This window comes from Schistocerca cancellata, chromosome 6 (genome assembly GCF_023864275.1).
Source record: "Schistocerca cancellata isolate TAMUIC-IGC-003103 chromosome 6, iqSchCanc2.1, whole genome shotgun sequence".
Taxonomy (NCBI): domain Eukaryota; kingdom Metazoa; phylum Arthropoda; class Insecta; order Orthoptera; family Acrididae; genus Schistocerca; species Schistocerca cancellata.
Genome location: NC_064631.1, coordinates 64,258,240 through 64,267,925, shown reverse-complemented (window position 1 = coordinate 64,267,925; position 9,686 = coordinate 64,258,240).

Below are 9,686 nucleotides of genomic sequence, written 5' to 3'. Positions count from 1 at the left end.
AAGCAGAACCCCAGCGTTTCTTACAGGACAGCACACTACCACTTAGCTAGAACAGAGGTGTATGCGTGGGATTCCTATTACGAGGCTAATAGTGGCTAGAACTCGTAAATCGCTATTTAAAAGACAAGATTAGCTGCGATTTCCACGTGCAACGACTTTCCTGGGCTGAAAACCGTATATTTTCAATCTTTTGTTTCACCTGAAGCGATAATAACTCAAATTATTCAATGGAAATGACAGGAAAAATCAAGTGAACTTTGATGCTTAATTCCGTGCACACCAGGAAATAACTCGTCGATCACAGAGTTGCCAAACATACCTTGCCTTGTTGCCAAATCTCAGTTACAGTACCAGCAGGAAGAAGACGAACCGATGTGATCCTACAGAGGGCTGGGAAGTGACCATAGCTGGCATCTCAAAGATGCGGCTGGTACAGCCTGGAATACGTAATGCTTCTGATTCGCATTTCTGTAACTAGGTTTAGCGACTGGAGCGTAGTTGCTAATAATACTCAAAACTGACTGCTACTAAGCATAATAAATCAGTAACTCTCATAGTTGTTTTTATATTTCTTTCGTAACTGTACTCAGAACTAAGAAACTCATTCACGGACGTTTTCGTGCCTCGCCGATAGTCGAGCACAACAATAAACAAATAAAAATAAAAAGAGAATGTGTGTGTGTGTGTGTGTGTGTGTGTGTGTGTGTGTCAGAGAGAGATAGAGAGAGAGAGAGAGAGAGAGGGAGAGAGAGAGGGTAAAAAATTGTTGTAAAGAAATTGAATACTGGTATGTAAAGAAATCTTTCATTAAAATGACTCGTTCCACATCATTACGAAATGTCGTATTCATGATCTATGGAACAAGTATTAATCTAATCTAATCATCTCATATTGCTGACTATCCATGAAGAGTCATGAAGTACCGAAATATTCGCCTATATCAGTAACCAAATCTAAACTTGAAAATAAAAGACGACAGTTTTTGTAATAAACCGGGACTCCCATCAAGACCCTTTCATCCCTGTTAACTAACCATGAAAGATGTCTGATATAGCTCAATTCAGAAGTAACGAAGTGTGTATGAATTTAAAGATGAAGCGCATGATGTGAAGTTCTGCGACGTAGATACGAACCCAAGACGTTATCAGATTGTTAACTAAGTAAAATCAAATGTTACGTATCGGTTTTTCTTGCCAGGTGCTAGGTGTTTAATCTAAAATAAGGACACAAATTTTTGTGACTGAGCGACAATCGAACCGCACACCTATCGTTCATCTTTATTGTCCATGAATATTGCTTAAGTATCAATTGCTTACTTACCAACAGTAAGATGTGTTGGCAACATGAACAGACATTATAAATGCACGTTAATTTTCACTAGCAGGCCGGTGTGCACGTGATAGGACTTGAAATGAAATTATGAATATTTTTGTACTGGATCAGGATTAGGACCCACATATTTACCTTTGGAGGAGACCTAGAGAAGACTGCAGTATTGGGAAAAGGATTGAAATGATTAAAATATACTGTTCAGAGAGATTCATATCCTCGAAAGAGGAGATACGAATTCGAATCACAGTCCAGCACCAAATTTTTTAACGTCTCAAGTTCAATCAAGTACAAGTAAAATAAGAGCCCTATTCCTTTAGACGGCTATAAGTTCATCAAATAAAATAAAATTTTGTAATGTAAGTAAGTTTACTGGTGACAGTATTTCTATTTACCCTGACCTCCACCTATGTCATTTTCCAACGTAAACCGGCTCTGCCCAGTTTGGAATGAAAGAACGTGATGTTTAATGCGGATTCTGGATTATAACAGTTTTCTCTTGAGGTTACCAGAGGTAAAGTAAATCTGTTTGTGCCTCTTAAAAGTAAATGCTTGAACCCACGCATTGCACTTGTGATAGTTCGGTCCACCAGACCATTGTGGCCACATTTCCCAGCACCAGGACTGTGCTGTAATGGATGATGTGCTTAGCTTACTAAACTAGTCACTGTGGAAAACAACGCGAGTCTATTAAATGGTTAAGAAGAAGCAAGCTTCTGACGTGGAGATTATGCTATTCTCATGTCAGCAGGATGTAAAGACTCTTCTAGGCGTCATAGCCTCGATTTGAAGCCATTTTAAAATTTTCACTAATTCAGGAAATTTCTTAGTTCCAGGAAATCCATTGTGAAGTGTGAAGTTACCGGATAATTCGATTATCACCGTCATTATTACTATCATTTTCTTCATACCGCTGCTGGAACACATGTGCTTGAAGATCATTAAAGTCCTTTTGTTCATTATAGAAGTAGTTGCCCAAAAACAAGTTCTTTCCCTGTCTACGGAATCCTTTTCATGTTAATATCAAACATCATAAATTACTCGTAGATCACATTAAAAGTAAAGTAATTGATGAAGACGTTACTTGATAACGAAAACGCACTGCCTTTCTTCATTTACTTGCGCCTAGAAACGGCTGTCGAGTACTGCCAAACCAAAAGCCAAGGGATCTTACTGCCTTCCAATATACGTCTCTGTCGGTTCTTCCATATGATTTGGTCGACGTGACCTGTTTCAAGTTGTGTATGACACAGAATATTTTAGAAAATCAGTTGTTTTCCTTTGCAATAAACAGAAAGATTTTCATTCTAAGCTATAAGTCCAAAATTTTCGCAATATTAGTTCAAATTTAATATTCGCTTCCATAATGTAAGGAAAGTATTTCACAGTTGCAAAACCCGCATCCGACTCACTGTCCTTACACTTAGTCGCTGGCCATAAATTCTAGCTCAAAGTGACTCCAGTATAAGTAACCTAATGTAGCGAAGACTGTTGGCAAGTGCTCTTTCTCATCGGAAAATATGCAATTCACTGATTGGGCTCCATAAGTACATTGTAACAGTAATTTCTGTGTGTATGCAATGCATACGGATTGTAGAATTTAGTGGTGCTCTCTCTTCCACTTCTGTGTACAATATGCCTGACCTAAACGAGCCCTTTATCATTACAGGCCCTGGGCGGTGCAACATCATATTGACAACAGTAATGTGCTTATACTGACAACCTCATTGTTAGTTTTACCCGATTTTGTAATCATTTAAGTAAAACAGCATGACCTTCGAGTGGGTGACATTTCGTCCCCCTTTTCCTTCTGTGAAATTTGTCAGTAAGCTTTTTGCCTTCGAACCAGCGAAATTTACAAACCACGATTTAGTGCCGTTAACACGATTTCTTTAAACATTTGCGTAGCTGAAGGAATTTAGTTTCTTCTTAAATCGTCTTATGCAGCAACTTTTACAGATATCTCAAATAGGAAAAGCTCTTTATCCAGGTACGAAGGTTGTAAAACAAACTTCCCACAGTTTGTGTCAGGTTGATCTTTTCGTCTGAAAGCACTGCGTAAGCATTTTGTGTAAGAGGTATTAAAGTAGTGTTCCTGTAGCTGTGGGAATCATTGGTAGAAAACGAGTTTCACACCAGTGGGTACAGAACTGATAAATATTCAAAATGATTATCAACCTAAGTCTGCGTTGATCCACAAACAGAGGCGTATTTGTAATATTGAAGCTAGGCTAGGTATCCTTGTCTTCCTTGAGTGGGCGTTCGTTTACACACACGTGTACGAGGGTAATCCCAAAGGTAAGGTCCCCTAAGGGACACTCAAGTGCCAACGCAGGCACAAACGAGAGATCCTTAATTTTACTGGCAAGCAGAAACCACAGTGTTGGCTGTACGGTGGCAAGGTGATAAAGAGCAAGACTATGGATACGAAGGTCTCCGGTTCGATCCCTCACCAGTCACACGATATTTATGTGCCGTTTTACACATATTTCCCCTTGGGCAGTGTTTGTTGATGTGAAAAATGCCGACTTGCACTGTGGTCCGAAAGCCACGTAAAACTGTAGGTTCCCCTATTAACTGGCTAGGTAAGTCAACTCAAAGGTCGAATGAAAGCAACAGCATACCACCTCCAACAAATCCGTGCCTATTGAAGCACTGTGGTGTTCAAACCACTCTTGCGACTGATGACTGCTTTACTTTCTATGGGTTCCAAAACTAATGATCTTCGGATTATTAACATTTTTGTGTTTTCATGCTGTAGCTTTGATACCAGTAAACGTAAGTAACCGGCCGAGCACTGTCACCGTTCGAGTTGTCAAGGTGGTAGACGACGATGCTGTCGACCCCAGTCACAGTTTTGGTCATGGCTATGTTTCAGTCGAATACCTCTATGGGCCTTTCTGCGTATTTCAAGATATACTTTTATACACTTGGTACGCTTCCAAATTGATATCTGGTAGAGCTGTATTTAGCAACATGAATCAGATATGTTTTCCGTGCAGTATATCGGTCAACACGACAGTGCAGCGAGATTTCGTTTATCTTTTGCGCATGGTGCAATAAATATTTGTGTTTCGCTTGCTTCTGTGATAGGTTTCATTCCACTGAATGCGAGCAAGCTCACGAATAGACTATCAATAACTGGAATTACGCAATAACACACTTAAAAGTTGTAATTTTTCATCATGTATCCCGATGAAAATAACTGTAAACAGGTTATGTGCCTACTTGCTTATTATCGCGCTTCTCGATGCTTTCCTCAAAAAATTAACATAAATATAAAAAGTGAGAGAGAGACAAAGAGAGAAAACAGAAATGTATTTCAAATATCAGCTCAGTGACGCCATGTTCGTCTCGTGATGTAAAGCATGGATAGTTGATAGGTAATATCTCGTTGTACTAGCGATATGTATGGCTACAGGGTGCTTTGTTTTCTCTCTGCAAATAACTAGAACAGAATTCAGTAACAAAGTGGTAAGAACACCTACTCAGTGCGCCAATCAAACAGCCATTCTTGGTTGTTTTGTTAATCGTCTGTAATGCAGTAAACATCCTTGATTATTGATTTGTAATTACTACCATTGTTATTGTTGTTCGTCGCCCCACTCATTACCGCTGATGCACGTAACGAATAGATCAGGATGAATGGAATGTGGGATGTTTCGTCACGGAGAATATACACGTTTCTCTCGGCGTCTTGTGTCAGGGTAATATGAAAATCTCAATAAGAAAAGAAGACAATAACACCCAACTATTTCTGTCCACTTAACACCATGACGACAGACAAATTGGCGTCTCACTGTATCTTGATTATAATTCGTTAGCCTTTTTGCGGCCTCATTTTAATACCTCGTGGGAGCAGGCATAATATTTTGCTTTTTGAACACCGAACAATATGACACAAAGATAGTAGATGGAAGGATACAAAGAAAAAATCAGACTCATGGTGTGGATCCAGTTCATCATAAGAAGACTAAAGAAGAGGGAAACATTACGAAAGCAATGAATACGCTGGTTAGTATACATTATTTGTATAGATCTGAAATTGAAAAAGCGCAGATCTGCACAGTGCCCGCATCTGCACTTTAGTTTCTGTCTTAATGGACAAAATTTTTAGTTTCTTCTCTTCTGAATTATCAAATGAATTGATTATTTCGTGGTACAGAATAATTAGGTAACTGTGTTTCTTACAGCTTCCATTCGCACCAACATTTTTCTACATTCTCCTGCAATTCATGAAATTCTACTTGTATGATCACAAGACTGCACATAGATACAATCGATTTCGAGGTGCAAAGTGTCTGTTATCTTACTTTTCGTGACAGGTTGGCAAAGTTGATTTCCAAAGACTTTTTATTGTACTGAAATAATCTTTTGTAACAAAGTAACAAGGTAAGTGTTTTATTCGTATATATATATTTTGTGGGAAACTGTAATCGTGATGGAAGATTACACACCTGAATGTTTGACACAGGTGGCAGGAGAAAACGCTGCATATTAATCAAACCTCGCGCCTCCTCTCCGTATCCTCCAATGACACGAGCACAGGATTCTCCTCCTATACCGCTACAGAGCTGTTCCTAGCACAGCTGAGAATTGGCAACATCGTCACAAACATTTGGCAACACTGTGACAGTGCAATCACTTCCGCGTATGCTACTGAACTGACTCGCTAAATTCACTTGATATTCCCTTTCCATTTGAATGACTCGTGGTATATAATCCTCACGTAAACTAAGACACTGAGACAGAAATTTTAATTTTTTGGCTAAAGAAATGCTATTCTTCACATAAGTGATAACTTTTAATATCTTTCACGATGCGTTATGAGGCAGAGCGACCAATACCATGACGAGAGCGGCGTGCTGGCGGCAGTGTGTCCTTAGCCCCGTGGTACCGCCCGTGTCTCGTGTTCCAACGGTTAAGAAAATCGTCAGTTCTAACCGTGGTAGGGGCAGCGCGTGGGAGCTTTATTTGTGTATTGTTTCATGGAGCTGCGAATTCCCAGAAAAAACTCTGTAACAAAATCAGAAGAAAACCTTTACATATCAAATCCTCTTGGCAGCTCGACTCAGTAAGTTAATGGTCGTAGATCTCGGCTTTCTGACTGCTAGGCTGCTATACAATATAAGCGTCTCTGAAGGAATTCGAACCGACCGTCAACGATACGAAATTCAATAATGTTCTTCACTTAAGACTCCCATGCCAGGGTGTAAGTATGAAGGAAATAAATTGATTAGCAAATCGCAAGAAAATACTTTCAGCTCAAAGTGCAATGGTGAAAAACTTACAATGTTGCACAACAGGTAATGCCTCTTTCCGCTGCTGACAAGCAAATTTTGGGTTTCTAGGAATACGTAACTTTATTTATGTAATGCCACGTTTGCATAGCTGTTGAGTATGACTCAGCATACCATTTAAACACAGACTCAATCGAAATCTAAGTGAGTAGTGTTTTACTAATTCGTGCAGATAGAGGCAAGCTTGTGTACAGATACTCAGTTTTGTAAAAAACAGACTTACTTTCGTCGTAAGGTTATCGTGGGTAGTTTTATTTCATTTCTTACAATACAGTGCACAGTTTTCGTAAGGTTTCTTTTAGTGTTGTTAAAACAATACTAAACATGAGAGAGAAATTAATCATCAACGATATATGCGAATTCTCTGATGTCATCTATAACAGTCTGACAATACACATACAGTTTATTGATTATATGCATGTAGAAAACTTGTTCTGAGTTAAAGCTGTCAAACAAGGTTTGAAGAAGAATAAAATGCCATTACCAGACGACAGCTAATGTAGAAAATACTTTTCTGACTATTTTGGCACGATGCACTCTCCCCATACATAATACAAAAGCTTCGAGACGCATCTGCTGCCTGGCCGTCTATTGAACCTGAAAAGAACAAAATGACGCAGAAGCTAGCCTTTTTTCCACATAAGACTATTTTGGGTTGAGAAGTGAAGAGAATTATGTTCAAAGTTCCATTAAATTGTCAACTTCAGCAGGCAGCAGAATTGCGTTTAAAAAAAATGTAGGAGCGAATGTAATAGAACACGCGACGTCTTATAAACAGTGCGCAACGCTTACCGTTACGCTACTAGCTGCGACGCAGCTACAGCATCACTGGAAGTGAACAACAGTTCCTCCAGAACTTCGGCATTCCACAGTGCTGTGAGATAATGCATATGGCCGGATATAGACTTCTGAGAGACAGACAGTTACAGCATTTCTTTTGCACTGCACGATGGTTTCAACAGATAGCGCAGTAGAGTAGCTCAAATGGAAAGGATCACTTCCTATTTAAATTTCTGCATCCTCAACTGTTGGCAGTTCTGTGTAGGTGGCAGTTACGTTATTTTATTTCGGTGATTACAAAATAGAGTCGAATGTATGCACTGGGTAGCCAAGACAGCTAGTTCAAGGCGATTCGGTCAACCAAGTAAATGAATGTACTGAACATGCTGCAAACCACTACAGGGAGCCTCTGTGTCAGAATTGTCATCTTGTGTGCCGCAACGGTGTTATGATAGAGAAATGAGTCGTAGAGAAGAGGGTTTGGTGGTCTGTTGGACTGATGGTTGTTTCATATGATGATGGTCTCGGTTCGATTCCAACTTCTTCCGATGTTTTTTGATAGGGAGAGGCAGATTCTCTTCTCTTCTGGCTACGCCAAGTGAAGAAGGTATAATGGCATTGTGGTCTGAAAATCACATTAAACATGATATTCCTTCTCTACCAAGTAGACGTTAGGTGGAACCACAATAAAGTAAGGAGTGGCGACATGTAGAAACTCTATCACCAGTAACCTTTCTTATACTAGTTATTTATTTCTAGTGACGAAACAAACCCTGTGTATGGTCACAAGACAGCTTATGGATGTCGACAAAATTGGTTCTGAACTGGGAATGCAACTCAGACTGCCCTTAACGCGGAATTTGATCCCTTCGTGACGATACAGCTCGACTACAACTTGTTGTTTGTTCAAAACTGGAGATTCCTCAACATCTCCACATATTGCACATGAATGGGTTGGAATCCTTGTCCAGCACTAAACTTTTCACTATGCATTATCAAGCTCTAGCATTAGAACACCTATCTGCTGGTGGATAATAATTTTTATTTTTAATGCATTTTCTTTCGTTGTCAGCACTAACGATATCGGACGTTTTTGACTCCCAGTGAGACACAGAACTATTTGCGAGATCACTGTAAGTTCAAGGATGTGATTCCGAGCTGCTGGTGGAGAAAAATTCGGAAAGTTTCGTCTCTTTGTGTGTAGCCAACAACGATATGTTTGGGGTTCGATTCTCAGTCAGCACTGAACACTTCGTCATATTATTTCTAGTTCAAACATGCTCACATGTCGCTGCTGGTGTAACAAACCCATACTTAACGTTCCTTTTCTCTAGAATATAACAGCGATACGTGCCGGGTTGGAGTCCTGGGAAGGAAAAATTAATGTTTCGTCTCGTCATTTCATTTAATCCATCTAGCTACTGCCGAGAAAATCCGATATGTCAAAGTTGATTGGGCTTCGATAACAATCCGATTAGGTTCTGGGTTCCAATCCCTGTCCAACACAAAGTTTTACCTCACTGCATTTCAACTAAGTTACTTGTGAAGTAGCAATATTTAACATCTGTCGTAGTTCGTTAACAGGGACAATAGATGCTGGGTAGGAATTCGCGTCCGTTAAAAATGTTACGTTATGAAATTTAAAGTTGATATTTGCTAACTGATACTGTCCAAAAATGTGGTATATCACTCTCTTTATTCCTAGTAAGGAATGACTGTTAATTTACATCAGCCACGAAATCTTAGCCTGCATGATTGGTTCAAATGGCTCTGAGCACTATGGGACTCAACATATGAGGTCATCAGTCCCCTAGAACCTAGAACTACTTAAAGCTAACTAACCTAAGAAAATCACACACATCCATGCCCGAGGCAGGATTCGAACCTGCGACCGTAGCAGTCACGCGGTTCCGGACTGAAGTCCCTGAACCGCACGGCCGCCGCTGTCTAGCCTGCATGACATGGGTTTGAATCCATATGCAGGACGAGGCGGTTCGTCGTGTCATTTGAAGTTTATACATATTCTCAGCTAGCTGCTCGTGAATAACGTAAATTTTTGATGACATTTTGTGTTAAATAACAAGTATGGTATGTTACTTTGAAGAGGAAATCAGGAATACGACGAACTTACTACGTGCATTACCTATCTGACGTAATAATGAGAGTGCTAACATTTCAGGTATGTCATTTATTGCAATGAATGTGAGCTTACAAGCCTGAAGGACAGTCTTATCTGTGATGAGGTGTTCCCTGATATTTGTAGTATCGTGGTATTAC